Source organism: Strix uralensis, chromosome 2 (assembly GCF_047716275.1).
Source record: "Strix uralensis isolate ZFMK-TIS-50842 chromosome 2, bStrUra1, whole genome shotgun sequence".
Lineage (NCBI taxonomy): Eukaryota > Metazoa > Chordata > Aves > Strigiformes > Strigidae > Strix > Strix uralensis.
Window position 1 is genome coordinate 89,323,979 of NC_133973.1, and position 24,916 is coordinate 89,348,894.

Consider the following 24,916-nt stretch of genomic DNA (forward strand, 5'->3'; position numbering starts at 1 on the left):
TTGGCATGCATGCAGAGATAAGAAAACCACCAAAGACAGAAAGAATTGATATTTTCTCTCCCTCAAGAAAGGCTGGTTCTGTTCTTCCTATAAAACACATTAAGCAAATTGGCTTTTGCACCAGATCAAGTCAGTAATCCATGGAAGGAACAGTGCTTAAAGACATCAATGAAATCATTGTGCTGCAGCCTGTGGATATTGTGCTGCCTCTCTTTCTGGTACCAATCTCCTGGATTGAATTGGAACCTGTATGAGCTTTCTCCATTATCCTCAGCTGGCATCTGACCTAAAGACTGTAATGCCTGGTTCATAGGCAGATGGACTCCTAAAAAAAGATTCTCATTTTCTATATTCACGAGTTGAGTGACCTGGGAATAAACAATGGGACCTTCCAGTTCTGCCAACAGATGTAACATGAGATATGGAGTGAGTAATAAAAATGACTGTCTCATTCTTTTATGAACGAAAGCATATCCAGGTATGACCTCAATATTCCCAAAAGGCTCTAGCAGGAACTGGATTTTTATTTCAGTGACACTAGATCCAATTATTTTCCCGACACCTATGTTTGAGGAAATCATTTAGGGCCATATGAAAAAAACCAAATTGGGTTCCCAAAAAGCTAAAGTGAAATCAAATTGCCTAAGTCACAGAAACACTGCCATTCAACAAGAGCACTTTAAATTTGCACACTCCTTCCTTTGGCATGCAGAGCTATGCCTTAGCATATACCCAGAACAGCACCATTCCTGGTATGGCAAAGTAGCTCACCACCCATCTTCTCAGGATCTTAGGTTAGGATCCAGAAAAAAAGACATCTCATCCTTCCTAAAAACCCTTAGAGAGTTTATCTAAGAAGCATTTTCAGAGCAAATAGGGTCCACCCACAAGGTCCTATTGACCCCAAGCTACAAGCAAAACTTTATGCATGAATATGGCTCACTGTTTTTACTAAGGTATTTCATATACATATATGAAGTGAAGTGTGAAGGTACATCAGAGATCGGATTTAGAGCTGTCAAACACTTTTATAAACTTGCCAGTTACCAGCTTCTGGCTTACTCCTCAAACACAGGTGAGTTATGCAGATACAGGAAATTCAATATATCCTGGACTCACCGGATTCACACTTCTCCACAAATTAACAGTGCCTGAGTACCAGGTCCGGTGCAGTGTCAGATCCCTGTGGTATGTACCTTGCTGTTAGTATGTTCACATATGGTCTCTTCAATGTCTGGCACAAACTGGTCTCCCTGGACACATATAATTCAGTTCACACATGTACAGCAGGTCTCAAATGGTTTAGGTAGGTTAGAGCTATTGCACATACTCAGTTTATTTATATATGCAAAGCAATTGGCGCTACCTGAGGGTAATCAAAGTTGACAGCAACCCTACCCAGGTAGAGGAGAGGCTAGAGCAGAAAGTACGAGCTGTGAAAGACAAATCAGAGGCTTGTAGCCCTGCAGATGCTCATGCTAGATAGGTGAGTCAGTCAAACAAACATCAACAGACTCACCCAAAGGAAAAATTATCAGTTTAAATTAAACTGTATTAAAGCTCAAGCTATGTGTGTATTTTCTTGAAACTAGCAGTAAGTATTATTTTGTTATTTAAAAAATTCTGGTCATAGCAAAGCCAAGGCTCTGATCTGGGAGGAAGGGCACACACAGTGACAGTCTGCTCCCTGAGGGGCTTATTGGCTAAGCAAGCAGGGCTGGGGACAGAAGAAAGGAAGAATTGTTATTCACATTTTACAAACAGAGCACAGCAATGCAGAGATTGAATGATTGGCTCAAGGTCATAGAGGATGTCCATGGCAGAGCCCTGGAAGTGAATCCAGATCTCAAGGTGCATCTTCCTGTCTGTCACACAGACAGGTTTAATTCATAAAGAATTTAAAAAAAAAAAAAAAAAAGTTAAGAATCAGCCACTTCCCAACAAGACTCATGCAGGCTTTCAGTCTAACGTTTCCAACTGGCTTCTCAGTCTAGCAGCTAAAATTTCATCACATCTTTGAAAACATAACCATAACTGTTTTGACTCATGCTGTAACATGCATACTGCCAAAAGCAATCCCTAACGCTGTAATATTTTGCTCCGTTAGAGGTGCCATACTGCCATACTGCCAGCAAGCAGCGAGCTTACTGAATAAAACTGCAACCATTGAACAGTCTCTTCTCTGTGTCTGTGTGTCTTTTGGCCTAAATAAAGTAAATACACAGCATTAAGGGCCTGATCCTACTCCCACTTAAGTCAATGGCAAAATTCCCATTGACTCCAATGGAAGAAGAAGCCAGCCCTTACAAAACTGGTGACTTTTTTTCCTTAAATTACTGGCAGGTTAATTTATGTGCAATTTGCAGCAGCAAAATATTGGTCAAGAAACTGTGCATCAATGCATAATTTTAAAATAATAAAGATGGAATCAATTTCATTACTGTACTGACCCTGTACAAAGATGTTCACTGCAATAAATCCTATATTGAGATGTGAAAACAGGTCTTCCCTAGGCAGTGCTAAAAGGAACAAGAAGGATTTCCACTATGGAAAGTGGATGGTAAAGCATGTTCGAATATCTTGTGATATATGTAATAAATCCCAATATGAGAGTTTAAGTTCTTCACATTTTACCTCAGTTCATACACAAGAAAAAAAAAAAAACACCATTGAAATAAACCACGGATGAATCATGGATAAAATGTTGTCCTTTAATATATATACAATTTCTATTGATATTAGAGTATTCTGCCCTTGCATCCTTGCACAAAATTTGAATCTCACTATTGCTTTCATTTTACTACTTTCTGTTAGGCAAGTGCATCCAAGTAGTCTTTAAAGATGTTTTGTTTATGAAGCTATATTTAGAGTTTATCTATTTAGAAATTACGTATTTCAGCTCCCAAGTCAAATCACAGCTTCTTCCCCTCCCCCCCCCCCCCCCCCCCCTTCTTTATTGTCTTTTCTTCCATGATTCCTGGCAGAGATCATCATACTTTTTCTTTCCATTTGGTTTATGGTATTTATCTTGGGCTGCCAGTGCACTTGGTGCCACATAGGACTTGTAGATTGTGACTCCTTTTTTTGGCAGGACACTTTCAGTATCAGATTGCTGAAAATTTCTCCGAACACTATTTAAGACATTTTTAGCTGAAATAAATGTCAAGAGAACACATGGCCACTGTGTGGACTCAACTCTCTTCTTTTCCTAGATAACCTCAGGTGATAGCTAGACTAACAGTTGCTAACAATATTAATCTCCTATGTAGTTTAGTGACAAACATAGCTCTTTTGATAATATGAAAGCATAGCAGAACTTAATTTTACAAACATGAAAGACAGGACACAAGTGCTGGTGTAAGCAGGCTCAAGTATGCTACTCTGTCCTAAAAACAGAAAGAGTTTTAGGTCTAGACAGAACTAAGGGACAATGAACAACCCTCCAACAGTTATTCCATCAGGGTGAGAGGAAGCAGAACATATAATACAACTCTTGAGGAATAAAGTCCTGTCAGACATTGTCTTCCATGAAAGAGATAAAACTTGTGATCGAGACCTGAGTGCTAGAAACAACAACATAAATTATTGATTTGGTTCATAATTCAAAGCTGCAGTTGTGCAACAACAGGAGCTGAAGGCACCTGAGTCTGGGGTAGCAAAATATTTGAGTTCAACTTGTTGTCTCCTTCAGGAAATCAAAGTACTTGCTTCTGCACAGATGCTGAACATGAGTGGCTGATAAGTTAGGCTGTGTCTTCTTGTCTGCAGGCCGTTAGTCTCCACCATTTGCAGAGAAGGGTCTGCACCACTGCCTATCATATTTTTTTATTGTATAATAATAGTTCCAAGACAGTCATTGAAGAGGAAAAAGTAAAAACAGGTATTTATGCCTGCAAGGACACAGGTCTGCTGAACAGAAAGGGTCAGTCAAATACATTTCTCCCTGAGAATCAGAAGCAACTGGAAGAACATGCTCTGTTCAGATTACCAAAATGAAAGCTAAGCCTGTGCAGATCCAGACAACAATATTTAGATACAGGCAAGCAGATAAACACCACAGATGGAAAAGTGCTTTTTTAAAACTAAGAGATAATGATGGCACAAGCAAAAAGTAGTATAAACTATTTCTGGGCAAGAAGAGAAAACAGAAGATTTCTAATTATCAGAGGACTAAGGTAATGAATAACTTTTCAGTAGTAGTCATGAGTCGTGAGGAAAAAATTCAAAGACATAGGGATGAGCACAAACAGCACACACTTAGGGCTGTACCCAATAGGTAATTAGGACTTACCCACCCTATTTTTTGGAAGAGAATTAATTTAGCCATATGGACATAGGTCTGGACATGGATTTTTTCTGCCCAAAAAAGTATATTTTCATGTTTTGAAGGTATAAGTCAGTTCCCATTCAATAAATTCCAAATATAGAAGGTGTCTGCAAGAAGCATGCAGAGAATTATTCACACCTATGAAAAAATGAGGTACTTAGTAGAGTTGTTTGCTGCAATCAAAGAAACAAAGTACCTAATTCTTTCAAGAAATCCCGTTTGTAGACTCACTCCCAAGTTGCTGTTCTGACTGAATTAAACATCTGTACAGAAAGCAGGTGCTGCCTGAGGAATCTAGGTGTTTTAAGAGAGGAACAACATTTCTCTGATCAACAGCAAAACACAAAAGACTGTGCACTTCAACTGTAAACTGTAGTTTCTAATTGCTGATAGAATACTAGTGTCTTCACACTATATTAAGTATTATATGCTTGTGCCTTGAAACTTATATCAAAAAGAAATCTACCAGTTATCAGGGCTTAACTGTGTTCTAGTGAACACATGGTAAAATCTAGAATACACATCTGCTTTTAAAATTGCAGTTAGCTAAAGAATATATTCTTGTAAAAATCCAATTTATCGTGATTTTACAATGCATTTTTTTTTAAACTCATATGTCAAAGGAGAATATTGTCTTTGTATGCTCCTGTTGTGGTACAGAAATCACAGCCGAAGCTTTACTCCTCCTATATCTCCGAAAAAGTCCACAGCCTTAAGAGTTTAGCTGGATCTGGAATAGCAGCATCTTCACGTCAAAGTCCAAGACAAACACACACTTAATGAACCTTCGGTCTCCCCAGGCTCAGTTCTCAGTCCCTGTCTTCCAGGGCAGACCTCAGCTGAAACAGACAATTTGGAGTCTCACCAGCAGGCTCTTGGTTAGAAATCAACTTAGCCACCTGCAAAAGGCCTGGTCTCCCCTGGGGAGGCTCTGGAAGGCCACAGTCCTAAGTCAGCATTAGTATCCTTATCATTTCAGATAGGCTCAATATTTCCCTTCACCAGACACCTAGCCCTGTGCAGTGAGCTTGCTATATCTGATTGTAAGCATGCGAGTGATTGCAAATATCCATCTGTCAGAATGATCCATTACTTCCTTCCTACCTAACACAGTGAACATGTATTTCCCCTCAATCATTTTTAATTCAGAGAGAAACAAAGCTAATTTCCCTGAACTTTGAGGGACTATAATGTTTCAGCAAGATCAAAAGCTCCACTTGAATATTCATGTCATATAAAAACATTTTTATAAACTCACTTATGTCTGTACTCTAGAATGATTTCAGAGAACGAAATTCAGGTAGAAGATAGTTATATTCAGGTAAATAATACCTGTGATTGGAAACTAGTCTCTTTTTATCCAAGTCTGCTTTAGCTATATTTTTCACAAAACTCCTATTTCCTCCACATGAGGGAGATTTCCGACCAGTCTCACCCCGTTCTCAGTAGATCAGCCCTTTACTTTTTTTTAATAAGAGCAGTCCCATTAATTTCAGATAGGATTTACTGTACTGTACTGTGAGCAGCAGGACTGGCTCACTGCAGCCCCTGACAAGCACAAATACAGCAAGCTGTTCTGCATTCAAACACACCACAAGTGCTGGACACAACGCTGTTTCCCCAGCCCAAAGTGCTTCCCCAAAGCCTGATGGCTCCAACACAAAATGCCTTGAAGACTCTGTGCAAAACATGTGAGCAGTCCTGGAATGATACCATTCCCGTTAGAGAATAAGAACCATTCTCTATTAATGAATAATGACCATTCTATAATTTTCATTTAGAGAAATATGACCACATGCCCCAGCTGTGGCAGGTACAGCCTTTCTCTTATAATTTTCTCTCTGGCCTCAGGTATCTCAAGGTCTTGAAGCTGGGATGCTATGAAAGCACCAAATGGGATTGGAGACCCTCTCCATCTCACAACCCCAGACACTGAGCTCCTATTCCTCTTTATTAGCCAAAGAGTGGTTGTTTCTTCATTTCCCTGCCCTGCCCTGATTTGAGCATACCTTCTGGTGGATAGCGATGTAGAAATCTGTGGTGTTGGCAGATAGGAGCTGAAATGCTCAGGTTAGGCAAGGCAGCACTGCTTACACCATGCATGCTACTGGAACATAAAGTGCCCCAAAAAGTTTTCTAAGTACTGCACAGCCAGAGTAGGTAGATGGGGCACCCGAAGATTGCTCTGATACAGTTAAGCAGTTTTGTTCTTCCTAACATATACAAGTAACATCATGTATTTGGACTGTGAGTTACTGCTGGAGTCCTCAGAAGCAAATAGTTAATAATAATCCCTTGACCTCCACAAAAAAAAAAAAAAAAAAACAACAAACCAAACAAAAAAAACCCAACAACAGTCTGGGGAAAATTTGAGAGTGTACGGAAGTAGGTTATTATAAAAGTATTACTTATGTCTTAAAGCTGTAGGGTTTTTTATTCTTCCAAAGACATCAGATGTCTTAAAAAAGCTAAGCATATCTGTTTTTCAGACAAGGTTAACAGAACACAAACTGCAGCATGAATGGGCCATAGGTGACATAGTCACCAGGGGCAAGACAGCAAATAAGACTTAGTAATGATATATGTGCCCCATCCTTGAGACCATTGTGCTTAGAATCCTAGAATCCTAGAGTGGTTTGGGTTGGAAGGGACCTTAAAGATCATCTAGTTCCAATGCCCCTGCCACAGGTGGGGACACCTTCCACTAGCTCAGGTTGCTCAAGGCTCCAAATGTGCTTCACGTCCATATGCAGTCAGTTGTTCAAAGCTTGAAGTGTTACAACATATGAAGGAAGAAACAGGCATTGCTCACTTTTCCTTTTTTTTTTTTTGGATTTCTAACAGACAGGTGAATCAGCCCTTCTGGATGTTGTGTTAAAATGTATAAAGAAGTACTGTAAAGTAATTTAATATAATCAGGCCACATCCCTTACAGGATAAACCCCAATTGTTTTCAAAGCATGTGTAAGAGGAGTAAGACTTTTCCAGTCTTTTTTCTTCTGTCCTCGAAGGGGTTAAAGAAGCCTAATACAAAGGAGTTAAGCAATGCCTGAAATGGGATAATAAATGTGACACTCTCCGACTATCAGTAGCAAATATTTGAGCTTATCAAATAACGGAGGAAGTAGTTTAGTTACAAATAAACCAATCTCTCATAAAACAAGTCTTCACACAAGGTGATTTCATTGAACTGGAGACAGCTAAAGGCCACTGGCGGGCAGGACTCCTGCTCTGTGTGCGCTCCCCAATGGCCCCGTGTGATTAATGGGGCAGCCGGCAAGGAGGCCGAGCCCAGGGAGGCCGCCGAGGGACGAGGCAGCCGGGCTTCATATCAGCGGAGCGGCAATAAATAAAGCATCGCCGAGCTGGTGCGAGGAAGTGACTCATCCTCCTGGAACACAGCGGGATTTGTGCTCTCCCCCGGGCGCCCCCCTCCCCCTCGCCCCCTTTTTCCTCCGCCGCAGAGACCAGCGTGTCCCAGAGACTATAGTAGATGTCACCGCTTGGCACTGGCTGTGCAAAGAGAGGACAAATATGTGGGTGTGATGTGGATCTGGGACGATAGCCTTAAAGCTGCAGCGCTCGCTCTTGAGGGAGCATCTGGGCTGAGGCAAGCTTAGCAAAACACGTTTCAAAGGCTGGCTTCTTCGCAGGAGATACTTGGATGCTCCTTCTCCTTTTCATGGCATCTAAGCAATGCAGAGGGCAAACGTAGCAACTTTGGTAAACAGGAACAGATTTTCCTTCCAAAAGTTATGTAAAAATGCAAGTAATTAAGACACAAGGGAACAGAAGCAGAAAGAGGTGGAACTGAAGCAGAAGGAGTTGCAATATGCCCAAGGCCAGTTCGGGAGCTGAGGTGTGGCTTCACCATTGAGTTAGCACAGATCGTGGGGTGCTGCCAGCAGGGTTAAGCCACATTGTCCTCTCTCCACGAACTCCCACCCCCTCAAGCAGCTCCTTCTCAAGGGACATGACCCCACGTCTGCACAACCATCAGTGAAAGCACAAGGCAGGGCAGGATTATTCTTCTGATGGCAGCGTACCTGTAGTGTCATTTCTAGGTTGGACTCCAATTTTCTCAATCATAAGAGTATGTGACCTCACCATAAGAGTGCAGGAAAACCATTCATACATCAAATAAATTCTGACTAAACAGCAAGAGGTCCTGATGGGTAACAATAAAGAAATTTATTTTTCCTCTTTTTATTTTTCAGGTCTAACATGGCTCTTATTTACTACATCCTTCATAATACGCTAATTATACACACATTTTTTTTAAACTCCACATTTCTATGTAAAATTGAGAAAAATATTTGCAAAAGATAACAAAGACTGACAGTCATTTCAGAATGCAATGAAAACTTAAAAAGCATTATAATATAGAAAATAATATGGAAAAGCTGATATTTGAGGCTGTAGTATGCTCTTATTCATGTATATATATATCAGTGAATCTCTGTAAATATCGATAGGTATATACATAGACATATAAGTGAAAATATGTAAGTATAAAGCAGATTTAAAATAGATCATGTAGGTGCTGTAGTTGTCCCCATCGCTGCCATCTTTGGTGTAGCTACTAATTATAACACTGTGGAAAAGTCCATTAGCACCTAGTTGTTCAGTCCTGAACATGGGCTTATCTCTGCTAGCCAAAAGTCAAACAGTATACAAACACTTTTGAGAGTAAATGTAAGTGCATCACCTGACACAGCACGAAATCACCAGGTCAGCTATTGTTTTCTCTACTTTTGCTGTCTCTAGGGCAAAACAGACTTTAGTGCCTTTTGAAACAGTTTGGAATCATACCAGTGATTGACTTTAGTGAGCTCATTAGTATAAAATGTGACTTCCAGAGGCAAAAGTGGTGCATTTTCAAGGGGCTGTAGATAAAAGATACTTTGTCAGCACTGTCTTAGCTGCCAGGACCACAATGGTGTCTGAAGGCTCACTCTGCAGGTGGATTTTGCTGGGACAGCTGAATCACTGGGCATCCCTGTCTGCCTGTCCCACCTCCATGCCCAAGGCTGCTGCTCCTGGCAGGAACTGCTCAATGAGGAACTCAGTAACTCCTCAGGATCACCGGTGAATGTTAATATACCAGGCTATGAACTGAAGCAGTGAAGGCTTATCTATCCCATTAAGGGACAAAAAATTTGGATGGCTATAATGGATGTGGGATGAGGGAAGTGCCTTAGCTGTGGCAGCTAAACCCTCCTGCAATCCTTACATTCAAGAGAGCATAGACATGTCAATAGCTTGGATCCTAAAACCATCTGATGGGGAGCAGTAGACTCGATAGCTGTAGGTTGTAACTGGTTTGAAGGTGGTAAAAATAGAGAGTGAAAAATTTGGGTATACACAAAAGATGCGATAAAAACATGGGAAAAGCAAAACAAATCCCTGCCATTCCACAGTCTGGTTAGGTCCAGATTCATCTACACAGATCACTTCCCCTGCCTCCTCCATTTTAAAAAAAGAGTTTCTATGTAAAGGGAAGGATGAACTACTCTACAGATTTACTGGCATTTCCCTCTCTCCCAATCCACACGCCATTAGTTGGCTTTGCTCCCAATTAAAACTTACACTGTGTCAGTTACAGTTTTTCTAATCCTTCAGTAAACAGCTGAAATACTTCTTAAAAATTCAGTCACAGCTGAACGTGAGCTTCAGTTGCATACTGGCACAAACAAGCACCCTGCATGCAGCATAGGTGGGAGTAAGAGGTGCTATAAAATGTAACATGAACAGTGTCATCCCTTCTGGGATTCAAAGGAATGGCCTATGACAGAAAAAGCTCTAACTTGCATCCAGGGATTGAACTGGTATTCAATGCATAAAGTCTGGGAAAGCCAAAACTAAACCCTCCATCCTCTAACCAGCTGACTAGATGAAAACTGCATGCTATACAGAGATCATGTTGAAAGAAAACAAGCTTTTTTTTTTTTTTTTTTTTATCCCGTGAATATTGCTGGTGAAGCAACATTGCACTGCAAGGGTTAACGGATCTCAGAAAGCCCTGGTGCACTTTAGCTAGGGGCGGAGACACTCTGCAGAATAGATGCCTGTGCTGCTTTTCCTGGGAAGCTTTTAGATTAGTGTGCTTCCAGCTGCATTTCCTTGAAACTGATTTAGTTTCAGCTCATATCAGAGTCCTTTCATGGAGCTATTCCTATTCAAAATAAAGTGCTTTAAGAAAAGCACTGCGATGGGGTTTAAAGTAATCCAAAAAGTATGGGTTGGCTTAGAATTTTTGTTACAGCTAAAAGGACCAGGATTCAGGACAGGAGGATAACAGAAATTATGCCTCCCTGTACATACTAAGCCTTTTTCGACCTAAGGCATTCACCACAAAGAACAGGAGGCTTCGCCACCTCACACAGGGTTTACAGTAAGGGAGGTACTTTTTACTTCCCACTAAGACTTGTTTTATTACAAGATATCTCAAAATTATGCTGAATTAACTCTCTCTAGGATTGCTGTCTCTTATGACAGCCACGGTCATTTCTTCGTGTTTTAAATACACTTCTGGAAACACTCCAAATTATTAGCCCAGAAACAGCAGTTGTTTTCAAACATAACTGTTGTTTAAATAATGATTATTTTTTGTCTAGTACCAAACCAAAAGCACAAATGTAGCTGTTAAAAATCTAAAGTGTTCATGAACAGTGTTTATCCTGCAAATGATAGCCAGGCATATGTTCTTAGAGAATTATTTCTTTAAATTATAAGATTGCCAAGGGGCCAAATGAGAACAATTAAGAAAAATGCCATTGTTCTGGGCACAGAGAGTAGCAGAGGAGACATCTAGGCTGCAGAGCCCAGGAGCACTTCCAAGTTCCCACCCTGGGAGCAGGCGCTGGCCATGTTCTCATCCCCAGTAGACCTCAGCCCAAGCACATACGCCAGGTGAATGCTAGCACTACTCTAAGAAGCACCAGGCATGGGCATTGTGGGGTCCTGAAGGGTGCCACGATGTGCCCTTGCTAGTAAGTGTGGGCATAGCAAGAGATTTATTATCTGAGAGAGCTGTGATCTAAGTAAACAAGTTGGACAATGGGCTGGAGAGAAGCAATGGAATACATACTGAGCGGCATGATGGTTTGCATAAGTCTTCTCAGTTTAAGGATATTTGGTTGTTCTCTTCATTTTTCTCTAAGAGGAAGCGGCACTTTCTTAAACAACTGGGGAGGGGTTTTGTTAGATGGTGTTTTACTAAGCTGAAAGGCAAAGGAAAGAAGGGAAATGGCACAAGAGGAAGAAGCCTGGAACAGAAGTGGAATGAATCCAAAGCAAAGAAAACATGCAGGAAAAGACTACAGGAGGCTCCTGCACACCCCAAACACCAATACAAAGTATGTCAAGATGCTTTAGGGTGTGAGTAAAAAGATCCAATAGCAGTTCAGGAGTTGTGAGAAGATAGGATGGAGTGGACTATTTTGATATCAGATCCTGGTCCTGTCTAAACACCTTTTATAAAAGTACCAATAATATCCTAAAAAAAGCAAGCATATGGATTTTTATTCCATAGCTTTTGTTGAAATAACCCTATTGGAAAAGGTCATTGTCAGATTGTGAGGAACACTGACAGAACAATTAGAATTTTCATGGCTAAAATGCCAAAAACGCTACCACTATATGGTACATATAGGCCAAGAGACATTTTTCAGAATCTGCATACACTTATTACTTTTCCAATACCTATCCTAGAAAGCAAATCCATTCCTAAAAACTACAAGAACAAGACAGGTGCTTACCACAATATCAGATGTCCTGAAACAGAGCAACACACGATCCTAATTCCTGGAAAAAGAAGAGCAGAATGGGGGGTACTGACATGAGCTTTCAAGACAATTGAGGTATTTCTCGTTCTGCTTGGGAATATTTGGTCATGATTGTTCATTTCATTGTTCAGTTGCTTCAGTATGAAGTGTAAGACTCCTAATCAGGAGAGTAATATTTTACAAGCACATAGCATACATGCAGATAGCTGAGAATTAGGTCTGCTTATTGTTGCTCCCATGGCTTGACTCTGGACCTTGTCTACACAAGGTTGTCTTGTTGGGTCTCCTCCCATACAGTACAACTAGCAGCTTTAAAGAAACTGTGGTTTCCACCGGTACAGCTCTTCCTTATTCTATGTCGCGTTGTCTCTCTTCACCATTCCAGCTGTGAACGAACTCATGCACATGGCATCAACAATTTTAGCATTAGATACGCTCAGCAACTGGTGTTAAACCTCATTTTGAGTCTACAGCTTTCAATCTCATTCTACATTAAAATCAGTTTGGAACTACATGATTTGTGTGCCTTTAGCCAATTTTTCCTTTTCAGACTAGCACATGGAAAAGATATATGAATACTTCACCTGGCAGCCAGCTTGCAGCTCCAGCATAAGGATCCACTGTGACTTCATTAGGACTTCAAAGGAAAATGCCACGCAGTTCTGTTGCACAAATGTTGTGGAGTGGTGAGAGGCAGCAGTGAAGAGGTTAAATATACACTAACATGGGCCAGGTTTCTATTTTGTACCTAAACTTGAAAGCAAGAAGTCTTGAAAGAAGCAGGAGGAAGAAGGGAAGGGATGGATTTGGGAGGTGAAAGGAAAAATCACTTGCTTTGGGTCCAGAATAAACATTTAGAAATAATTTATTTTAAACCCCAAATGGCTAAGATTATATTAGCTAGTTTGGAATATACCCACAAGTATGCTCTTCCCCAAGACAGACATTTCCTAGGTCAGGGGAGTACAGGAGTGAGGGAAGAAGGAGGGAGAATGGGTATATTCAATCTATCGTGGTACGTCTGGAATCCTCTTATCTGTAGCAAGACCAGGAACACCTGGACAACACTTGTCTTCCTCCCCCATCCACCTGTGCAAATTGCTAAGCACACCGTGGCTCAAAGCACTATGCCATATGCCAGTCACATCACAGAGATCCATTGTGACTTCTCCGAACATCAAAGAAAAACTATTGCATATCTTCACACAAATTCTGAGGGGGGCAGTTGTGAAGGGGTTAAAAGATCAAGTTCTGCTGTAAAGATAACAGGAACTGGAGAACATGCAGCAGATGTTCCATGTGGAGGCACTTAAGTTTACAGTCCCACCTGTGTCCATTTAATACCTTTAAAAGCAATCTCCTGCTCATTTGTGAAGGAGAAGAAAAAAATTGATGTTCCAATCTCAACATCTTCTCACAACATCCGCATCCCACATGAGGAAAGGGAGGAGGGGATGTGATGAGCAGACAATACAAGAGGGCTGAAGCTGAGATTTAAGGACATGAATATACAGAGATTTATGCAAGCACACATCCCCATGTGGAAAATCAGCCATTCTTTTATGTCCAAGGCAACTCATGCTCTGTGCTGGGGAACAGCAGCCCAATCTTAATGTTAGCGTTTGGAACGTCTTAAGAGCAGCACAAACAGTAACTAGTCATGTCACAGAGTTTTACATCCTTCTTTGTGTTTCCTTCCTTCCTATTTCCTTTCCAAACAAACCAACTGTCTTCCATTACATATGTTGGATGACTTCAAACAAAGTGGGGGAAAGGACTCAAAATAATTGTAACAATTTTATAGAAATATGCAACCAGAGAGATAAAGGCTGAAGTTAAGTATGATCCATCGCACCATTAGACACCAGAGGGTCCACATAGGAGAGGCTTGGGAAAGTTTCAGGCAGAAAGGACTAGTATAGCAAAGCGACACCATCACAAGGAAACAGATTTAGTGTTTGTGGAAGTATTTTTCTTCCATGTATGTGTCTTTGGTTCAAACAGATCTAGGGCTAGAGGAAGAAAAACATCCAGTTACTAAGAGCAGTGAGTTTGTTTCTGTTCATGCTGCACTAAGGAGATGAAAACATAGCCTGTAGGCCATATCCAGGGACACAGGATTTAAAATCCTGCTTCCATTTTTTAGACTTGCTGGTTACAAAGAAAAGCTTCCAAGCATGACTCCGCATAGCTGATAGTAGATACATACCCATGTCCTCTGGCAGCCTGAAACACTCCCTGGCTGATGAATCTCCCTGAACACATTTCTGCATCACTGCTGGTTGTTTTCAGCAAGCAGAGGGGAAGAGGCAGAAGTGCATCTCTCAAGGAACTGGAATTAGGAGTTGGCGGAAAGAGGGAAATATGGAGTTCAACAGCTGTGATCTTAAAAGGGAGCAAATTGTTCAGCTGAGTGATGCTGATCTCTCTGTGAACTTCCACTGACATCACTGGAATACTGTTGTGCTGGAAAGTATGCAATTCGTATATTTATACCGTGACCCACGAACCATAATTTAACATGGAATTCAACTCTCTGCGCTAAATGACTTTGACACCCCGAGGCTACACCAATTCAGAGAACAAAACAACTACTGTCACCTCAGTCAGGCACGGTTCTTAAAAATATAACATTACACAGAAAACAAAGGTAGAATAGTTTCATAACTATGTACAACACACCTTAGCACCTTGTCTTATCCCAGATGTCTCCTCACTGCTGGCTATCTGCCACTTACGCCAGTCTCCCATTTCAGGTCTTGGCACAACCCAAGTCACTCTTCCTCGTGACTTATCTGAAGGAGGAGTTAAAACCAAGCAGTAACTGGAGGGTAATAATGAGATGCTTGCTTGCAAAGGAGACTGCCTCTCTAACCAGCAGAGTGCTACACCAGCACTCCAGAAATATTTGTTCTATTTCTAGCTTTGCTATGTCCTTGATGATGGACTGTGGTTGTATCACTTTGTGCTTTTATACCTCAGTTTAACTATCTTCTGGGTTTTTCCCTCATGCAACCATCACTTAAAGAAAACACTTAAAATGTTTCATGTTCAAAAGCTGGTATTTCAGCATCATAGGAAAATGTTAGTATAGCAGCTGTTGCTCAAGAGCTGAGGCTGAGGCTGCAGCAGCAGATAGCTGCTAGCAAACAAGAAAACCTCTGGCTTTATCTGCACAACTAGGTGCACATACACACAAATACACAGGACCGCATAGCTACAAACTCTCTTGTTTTCAAATGCAGCATTACTCTATTTAACAACAGTTTGGCACAGTAGCTGCAATACATTATGAATATAGTTTCTTCATGGTTCTTGTCATAGAGAAACTGGCTACTACCCTCTCCCCCTGAGTCAGGTACATTTTCTGGAAATACTTGCATGTCTGAAAGGAAACAGTTCGCAGTGAAGTATTTGCAAAGAGTTCAAAGCTCACCAGCAGAGAAAAGCTTCTGGTTCAACACTAGCAACAGCAACTCTGACTGTGAAAGCACTGCTATGCCACAGGCAACATCCCTCCCATACAGCTGCTACCTGCATAAGGGTTCAAGAGGTATAACCACATGGGTTGACTTTCACATCCAGAAACCTGATGAAGCCAGGACGACACAGTCATTTCTAATTTCAGATGGGCTGCCTCGAAATCTCACAACATGCTCCTTAAAAACGTGTCTGGGAAATACTGGGAAGTTTTATTTCTCTCTAGAACTACTCTTTGCACCAACACTCCTAGTAGTTTGCAGTGCTCCTCCCAGGTGACAACTGCCAATCGCTGCAGCCCTTAACTGCTGCCACACACAGCAACATAACAAGGTCTTACAAAAGATACAGAGGTCAGTTTATTTTTTTCCCCATTACCTTGCTCCATGCTAGCTTGCCCTCTGCTATCAGCAAGCTTGCTGGCTGGGATGAGACCTTCCAGACACCTTGCAGGCAGTTCTGTGGCCAGTACCCATTGCTTGTTTGGGTACAGGAGACTTCTGCAGCTCTGCAAGCACACTGGCTTTCCTGGCAGCCCGACCAAGTCTCCTGTTCCCCCCACTCTCACCTTCAGCTTTAATAATTTCAGTCTCTTATTGTTTCTGTTATATAACGCCTCTTTGTTTATTTTGCCTGTAATCCCATCTCCCTCCCCTACCCGGCCCAATGGTTTAAGATGGGGAGTGTTGCCAAGGGTCTGAGCCTGTGTTTTAGAGAAAAGCCTTTTGCACTGCCCTGTCCCTGGTGAAGGTTGGAGGTGTGGGCTCCAGCCACCATCCCCTGCTCCAGGAGCCTGAGGGGCTCATCACATTACCCCAGGCATAACTGGCCCTACTCAGGTGACAAGGCTGTAGAAAGACAGGAAGCTCCCATGCTTCCCAGGTTGTGTTTCAAGGATTTTAGTAATGCAGCATACTAGCAGACTATTTGTTTTTTAACTGTTTATGTTTCAGGGACAGAACTCAAGGGCCAAGGTGAGAGCTGAGGTGTCCCTCCAGGAGCTCCTTGCAGCACAGCTTGCACCTACCTCTTTGGTGACTCTGGTGCCCTGTGGACAGGTACCATGCACCTGGGGGCAGGTGAAAGATCAATGGTGGCCTGATGAGCTAATGGGTCCTTAGGGAGTCTAGGCACCTGGACAGGAATACCATGAATAACGCATTGTCCCACTAATAGCTGCCTGGAAATAGGGGGTACCTCCTCAAGCCCTCTCCACACACTTTTTAATATCTTTTGACTCTGATATAGTAGCAAACAGATCTCTATTATGGTGAGCAAAGAATTTTCCAAGGCTAAAATCCTCCTGCTTGGTTCCTATCATGGTCTTTTTTCTGCTAAAATAGCCCTGTAAGTATCAGTTACCAGGTGGTTTACTGTCTGGAGAATGGAGTTTCTGCACCCACTGAAACTTTCAGGGTTGAGATCTAATTCACAGAGTCCTTTGGTGCTTCATCTTTAAACACCAGTCTTTCTTTTATTTCCCACTTCCCCTACTTTTTTTTTTTTTTTTCTCCTCTGACTGGCTTCTTGCTGGCATGCAGGTTACTGTAGAAAACATTCTTAACTTGCTCTATATCTGATATTTATGTTTTCTTCTCAATTGCTGTTAGCCAAGAAACAATTCTCTTCCTTATCTGCAGCTGAAGCCACGAAAAAGCAGAGACCAGAGGCTACAGTCTCAGGGCTGTGAAGTGTTTTGTCTTTCTTTTTCTTTGCTGTGGTTATTATAACTGTTTTATTTTTCCCTTTTTAAGATGAATAAAGATTCCTGCAGCACTGAATTAAAACCTTTGCTATGTGTAAAATGCTTGGTTTTTAAAAAGTAAAGAAGACTCATTAAATGCTTTATGAAGAGTTTTTCCCACTGACCAGAAATGGAAACTGTTTTAATTTTAGATGTTGGTCAGGAGGGGTCCTTTGGTGCCTCTTGTTTGTTGTTGAGAAGAAGCAAAATGGAAGGAAGCAGAATTTCTCAGTATATTCCTGTTTATATTCCTGGGATAACATTTAAACAATTTGAGATAGACAAACTCATGTCCTTAAAGCAGAATATCTGCTGGGACAACAAGAGGAGGATCTACAGAGTGAATCCAGTTCTATGCCCATATTTGCTGTCTAGACTTGCACTGACGAGAGGTAGATTTATGGATGGTGGAGAATGTAGTGGTTAACTTTGCTGAGTGCAAAGGCAGTCTTAGTGGTAGTATGAGTGCCTATACAATAGTGGTTGCAAACTTGCATGTAGCATCTAGCACATTAATTACAGTTTTGCTGGGAATGGGAATGCCAGAATCCTCCAACATAGACAGAACTTCTCTGACTCTGTAAGGTTAAAATAAATAGTGATTGCCTCTGGCAGTACAGCATTTATGAAATCAAATGCATGTGTTCTCTATATGTAGTGTTACACATGTACCACTGTTCTATAAAAGTGCATCTGTGCTTTATCTTGGATCACGTGTCATCAGCTTTGTATGGCATTAACTGGCAGGATATCATTAGAAAGAAAATTCACAGTGTACTTAAGAAAATATACACTTCTTACTGCTCATCATTTATCTCCGTATCTCTAATAAAAAACGGATCTGTAACATCTGAATTCCCTTAAATAATATGAACTAGCATGTGGCCAAGTTGCTGGTTACCAGGCTGACCACGGGTTACTGTTGTTGACTGCTTTCTTACGGTCGACCTTACCTGGCATACCATGTGCCAATGAATCATTCGATTTGCATTCTAGAAGGCAGAAGGAGTCTGAAGTGGTAATTAAGATCTCCATTGCCTTGCAAGTTTTATTACTGTAGATACCCAGAATCTGATTCTCCCTGCAGGTTAACAATGTGCTGGGGAGAGCCATTAATTTCAACAAAGCTGCAGATTTACACTTGTAAAGGAGAAGAGGACTGATGCTGTCAGTGGTAACAATATAGACTGAAGAAAGGTAAACCGTCTTTGTTCTCAAATTGGCTCCAGAAAACTGTAGCTCTAAATGTATGCTCTAAACCTGAGATTATGGAGGTTTATGGTTGTGTAAACTTGCTTAAATATTTAAAACAGCCTCTGCCAAGCAAAACAGGATGCATAAAAGACCATATCTTGTTTCAGGCGACTGGGATTTCTTTCCTCTGGGCTGTCTGTCTGTTTATTTGTTTAAAATAAAAAAACCTGAAGCAGCTAACCAGGAGAGAGAGTAGCCCAACAGGGAGACCTCTTCCTGAGGTAAACTTGCAAAATGGGCTCAGATGAGGTGTCTGTAGCAATTCTTCTCGTTCAGCTTGCAAAGTACTCATTGTTTCCTCCTTCCTGCAAGCTAGGGCAACTAGAAGATGCAGAGGAGAGCTGACTGGGACGCTAAGGGAGAGATTAATATCACTCACTTCAGAGGCTTTGAGATGTATATCTACCCATTCTGCCTGCTATTAACCTTTGTTTTCTATAGAATACTGAATGCAGTAGAGACTTCAGATTTTCATCAGACGTTAGAGAAACTAGGACTAAATCTAATGTACAAAATCGGCAAGAATGCCAGGACCTACCATGAAACAGAATTTCCTATTAGAATGTATTCAATCGTACTTGACAGGAAATTTTGTTATAAATGAGCAATGACTCTTTCCTCTCTCATAATTTTATTTTTGCTATGATTCCACTGCATGGGAATCTGTACTTGAGATTGCAGACTGTAATATGCTGCTGAGGCCTTTCTTGGAAGGCACTTCAATACAAAGGTATTTAATTTGAGTAATCCCACTTGTTAATGAGAATTTTAGGGCATATCTACACTGCACAGCAGGTGCTGATCTTGTACAGGCTGCCTTTCTACACAAAGCAAAGTAGCTGCATCAGTTTTGCACAAACTCTGTAATGATGGGGTCTGTTGAGAAGCAGGACACATCACTGAGGCTTCATAGTGAGACTGGTAGGGCTGTAGTGTAGGACTGTACTGCCCTTGGGATCTAAGCTAGTACCACTCCAAAGCTCTGCACTGTACAACATGGACACAACAGCCCAGTTTGGGTTTTAGGGATTATAGTATTATGTGACTGAGACACATCATCAAATTAGTAAACCAAAATTTAAGGGCTGAAATGGATGTCTATAAAGGAAAATGGAGCTTCAATTTGAGATCCTGCGCTGCCAAATTAAAAGCCTCTTTGTTTTTCTTCCTCTCTCCTCTAACCAAACAGTACCATCAGATTAGGGCATTCTCCAGCAAAATACAGGGTCTGAATCCCTTTCATATGGAGAAGTATTGAACAAAGGTTGTTCAGTCAGACCCTAAATAAGAAGCAGCTTGAAGTATTTTCCTACAAGAACTGTTTCCAGACCCAGGATCCCAAGTGGGTAGAGCTACTTGGTGTCACTAACTCAGGAATGAAGGGAAGATGTATCCCTGAGCTCTGTATTTTGTATTACCTAGCTTTAGATGGATGCACACTCAGTATGTTGACTGTAGTGGACCCCATATGGAAGTGCCTAAACTCCCCAACACTACAGTAACCAGACATAGTGGACTCTGTACTGTCTGTACATGTACTTTGTTTATGCTCTCTTTTTAATACCCTCTTAAACAAGTTGTTGAATATACACAATGAATGAGGCCAAAAGATATGTGCGATAAGTTTTTTCATAAATTATATGGGTGCATAATAAAAATATGTGCTCATTGTTTAAAGCTTATAAGGGACAGTGTAGATTGAAATCATGTCTTTCAAAAAAGCATTTAGTAAGATGTGTTCTCCCTGGGTTACGCTGTGTTTGTTTTTTTTTTAATAGCTAAATTTGTATTGATGGACACAGAAAATAAATACATAAAATATGAGGATATTTGCCCTGTTTTTATAGCACTATGTTTCTGTGATTTATTTAACATTATGAATATACACCAAGGACATCCAAAATTAAGAATTAAGGATAAAAGACCAAACTGAGATCTCAAATTCTCTGAGCACTGGAAGTGGAGCAAACATGTAACACATACTGACAAATGTAGCTCAGACATTCATGAGTACTTTGCATCTCCAGTAACCTGAGTAAATTGTGCAAATACCATTAAGCAATGGTACAGTACTGGCCACGCTGGTGTCTGATTGATCAGTCTAGGAAATATCTGTGAAATAGGTCATTGTTTTATAGTTACTGAGAGAGTGTGTATAGAAATGTAGCTGATTTTCAGGTGTAGGAAAGTCTAGTTTTGAAATGAGTAGCTAGATCTTCACATAAATCCAGACAGTAAAAATGCCATTTTCTAGGAGTCATATGGAGTTCTGTGCAGCAGGCACTGTCTGACAGTAATCAGAATAGTATGAGCCTGCATTTATTTGAAACTAGGCCATTTGGCTACCTTGACCTATTTTGATTTACTTTCCATCCTTTTATATCCCTCAGAACCTCACATTAATAACTGATAGATTCAAATACTGGTTGTTTTTTAACTTTTTATTTCTTCAGCAGTAGCAACTTGTAGTCATTGAGTGACCAAGAGGTTTGTTGATGAAAGAAGTTTCTTCTTCCCTTTTCCTAAAAATATTTCAGTGTTAGTGTCATGTCGACATGACACTTTGAGTTGTATTGCTGTTGTAGAGTCACTTTTTTCAACCTGAAGTTAGAATTTGATACTGAATTGACGGTGGTGGGGCAAATCAGTCCACTGCAAAGCCTGTTCCATGAGAAAATGTTTGGCAGCCCAGGGGGAAGATCCAGCTATTGGCTAAACCTCTCCTGTCAGGAAGCAGCCCTAATCAGGGACAGCTGACCTGGGATGACAGTTCTCTTCCACAGTCATTTGCATGGTTCCAAAATCTTGTTTTTGTTCCACCTTGGCACAAAGAAGAAAACCTTTTGAACTTCTTAATGCCAATCAGACTCTGACAAACTCAGAGTAATGTTTTCCAGCTCATTCACTCCAAATCCAAGAACTGCAACTGGGTTCTTTCACATCTCAGGTTAGTATTCTTACTGACTAGCTAGAGAGTCTGTCCCTATTTTCCTCCCTTTTACTTTGCTCCCTGGAGCCACCTTTTCAGTTGAAACTCAGCAATTCTCCAACACATCTTCGGGTGCATCTTCAAGGCCAAAGCTTTTGGCAAACTCTAATAAAAAAGATATGATACATATAAATTAAACAATTTTACTGGAAAAAAAAAAAAAGGCCTTTCTAAAATTAATATTGTAAATCCAGTTACAAAAAAATTTATGATGCCAACATAGCAGAGGTAAACTTTGAACCTCTCAGAAAGCTGCCAACTAATTTAATAAAAATCAATTGAACTTATGTCAGTTGACATCTTGGATCAAAAAAAAAAGCAGCAAATGAATACTTTTTATCACAGTGAAATTACTTCACTGGCTTTGATCAGTCTTTGGGTGTGGGAAACAAGATCTTTACTGAATTCGATTTTCCTAAGAAGACCTAAGTTAAAAAGGCAGAATTTGAGAATATGAATTCAAACTGATGGTGGAAGACTGAGGCCTTTGCTTCATAGGGCAGATTGTGTACCTGTTCACTGACAGCATGTTTGTTTTACCCATGCTTTGCACCTGGACACAATAATGTAACTGAAAAATAGAGACAGCAGCTGAGGCAGCTTATGAAACGAGCATCAAAAGCTGTTACTTTCTACTGAAATAAGCAATAGAGTGGTTAAGATACGATCTTTTAGAAGGTGACAGAATACTAGTCAGAATTTTTTCTTGGAAAGACAGTAACTAGGAAAATTAAAATACTAGTGGGAAAATAAAAACTCACTTGAAAAAATGTAAAGTTAATACACTATATGAAATGAAAACATTAGATGGATTTTTTTTTTTTCCCCAGTGATTTTTTTTAATCCTTCATTTCTGTTTTAGCTACAACATAGAGGATGCAGTAAATAAGTCCAATTAGTTTGGTAATACATGAAAATGAGCAGAGGAATTTGCCCACAGTAATGGATTGAGAGAGCAAAGTCTACCAGTCCAAAAGAAAAATCATTTATCCACCATCAGGAAATTAAAAGGTTTGGATATTTTGAGAAACAGTTGATTAGACAGATACGACATTTAATCCAAATGTTGAAAGATAAAGTTTCCCAAATTGAAATCACAATCTGAAATTACTAATACACAAAGGAGAAATCTAACTCATTTACTAATACACAAGGACATTAAACTAAAGTGAAAGACCTTAAAAAACTAACATGATGAACATTCAGTGACACCTAATAATTGGCATTTTGGTTATTTCAGTCTGTAACTGATTTATTAGACCCAAATGCTTTCTGTATAGCTGGTTTTTTGGTTTGCTTTTTTCTTCTACCCCCTTCCCCATTGAGGCAGAAGAACAATACTATAAAATGCCTTTGGAAGAATCTTTATTGTAAACGCTGTCCATATGGAAATTCAGAGTATGAAGAAATAGATGGAAGAGTCAAGACATGCAGTCACATGATCACAGGGCAATTCAGGTGGGAGGGGACATCAGGATGTCCCTAGTACAATCTCCTGCTCAAAACAGGACCAGCTCAGAGGTCAGACCAGGTAGTTCAGCACTTTTTCCAGTTGGGTCTTGAAAACCTCCAAGAACAGAGACAACACAACTTCTCTGAGCAACCTTCCCCACTCTTCAACTTTTGTCCTTATATCCAGATTCTATCCAGTTTCTTTCAGTTTGTGCCCATTGCCTCTCATCCTCCCACCACACACCACTGTGAAGAGCCTGGTTCCTGTTGGTCCATTCTTTCAGCGTGCATTGGTCCCTCTGAAAGGCAGCCCTGCCCTTCAGCATGTTGACCGATCCACCTAGTTTGGTGCAGTCTACAAGCTTAATGAAGGTGTATTCTGTCACTTCCTCCATGCCATTGATAATGACATTAAAAAGGACAGGTCCCAACACACTTGTAACTGACCTCCAGGTAGAGTACAAACCATTAACCTCTAACCCCAGAACATGATGACCCAGTGCTCCAGAATATTGTCGCGTTCCTGTATATTCTGACCTAAGTAGGAACAATGTTCTGAAAAGAAGGTGACTTCCTTAAAAAAGTAATCCTAGTTGTGATCTGAATAAATAGAATGGAGAGAAAAATGATTGGTCTATTCTTGTCCTGGAAACATTTTAAAAAGAACTCTTTCAAACAGTGTTCTCACTAGCAGGATGTATGTCCAGCCAGCATATACAGAGATGGTCTGTGTTATAAATGATTTTGCAGAACAGTGCTATCGAGTGTGCCTAGAAACTTGAGTTGGCATTCTAGTAGCAAGATCCTTCCAGCACAAGTATATCAATGGCCAAAATCATCAGCATCAAACTGTATAAAGCATCACCGGCAAGTTCTTGTAGAATACATGCTACAACCATTCTCTCAAGGAAAATAAATTATTCTAACATGTAATGTAGATGTACAAAACTAACTACCACTAATTTTACTAACATGTATTCTGGTCCCAGAAAGTTCCATAGCATTTAAGCCTAGAAAATTTGGTTTGTCAGCTAAGTTCAATCAATTCTGCTGCAAAATACTTCTATTTTGCAAGTGACTGCAAGGAGAATAAATGCTGCAGAAGAACATAATTATACAAAAATAAATTGAAATCAGCTGTTACTTCTCAGAAAATGTAGTTTTCCCTCTTTCTTTTAATTTTTTCTCAAAATGCTCTAAGTACATAGAGACCTTGATATGTAGAACAATTACTCTTTCTTACTACTTTCCATAAGACAAAAAAGATGTACGAGGATGTTGAAAAGATGGACAGAATGTGTAAAGGACTTCTTAGAACAATGAATTTCCTAAGTTAAAAAAACTTCACCCTACATATGTTCTTTGATTGAGTTGATATGGTAAATAAATAAATGGAGATGATGCATGGTTTGCTGTGGGAATGACAGACCACTGTCAGAAGATAACTGCTGTCTAGATTGCCTTTTCTACTGTCTTTGCCTGGAAACATCAACATGACTTTTTAAGTAAGAGACTTGTTAAATTGCATCAAATTGATACTGATCAAAAAAAAAAAAAAAAAGTAATCTTCAGAATCTGCTGACTGTATGCACTACTATAATGGTTGTTTAAACAGCTTCAGCTGCCCAAATTCAAATATGTATCACCATTTCAGAAACTGAAGTGATACAAAACATTTGCATAGGCCTAGCAAATGACTAATGTTGAGAAAACCAAATTTATCCATGAAATTTTTAGCTACCTATTTGGAGTGGCTTGGAGTTACTCATATCAGCAGTGAAGAAGCATGTCTTTTCAGTGTAGTGACAACAAAGAAATACTTAACTCAAGAAAATAAATTATAGGCTTAGAAAAAAAGATTAAAGATTTTTATATTTACCTTT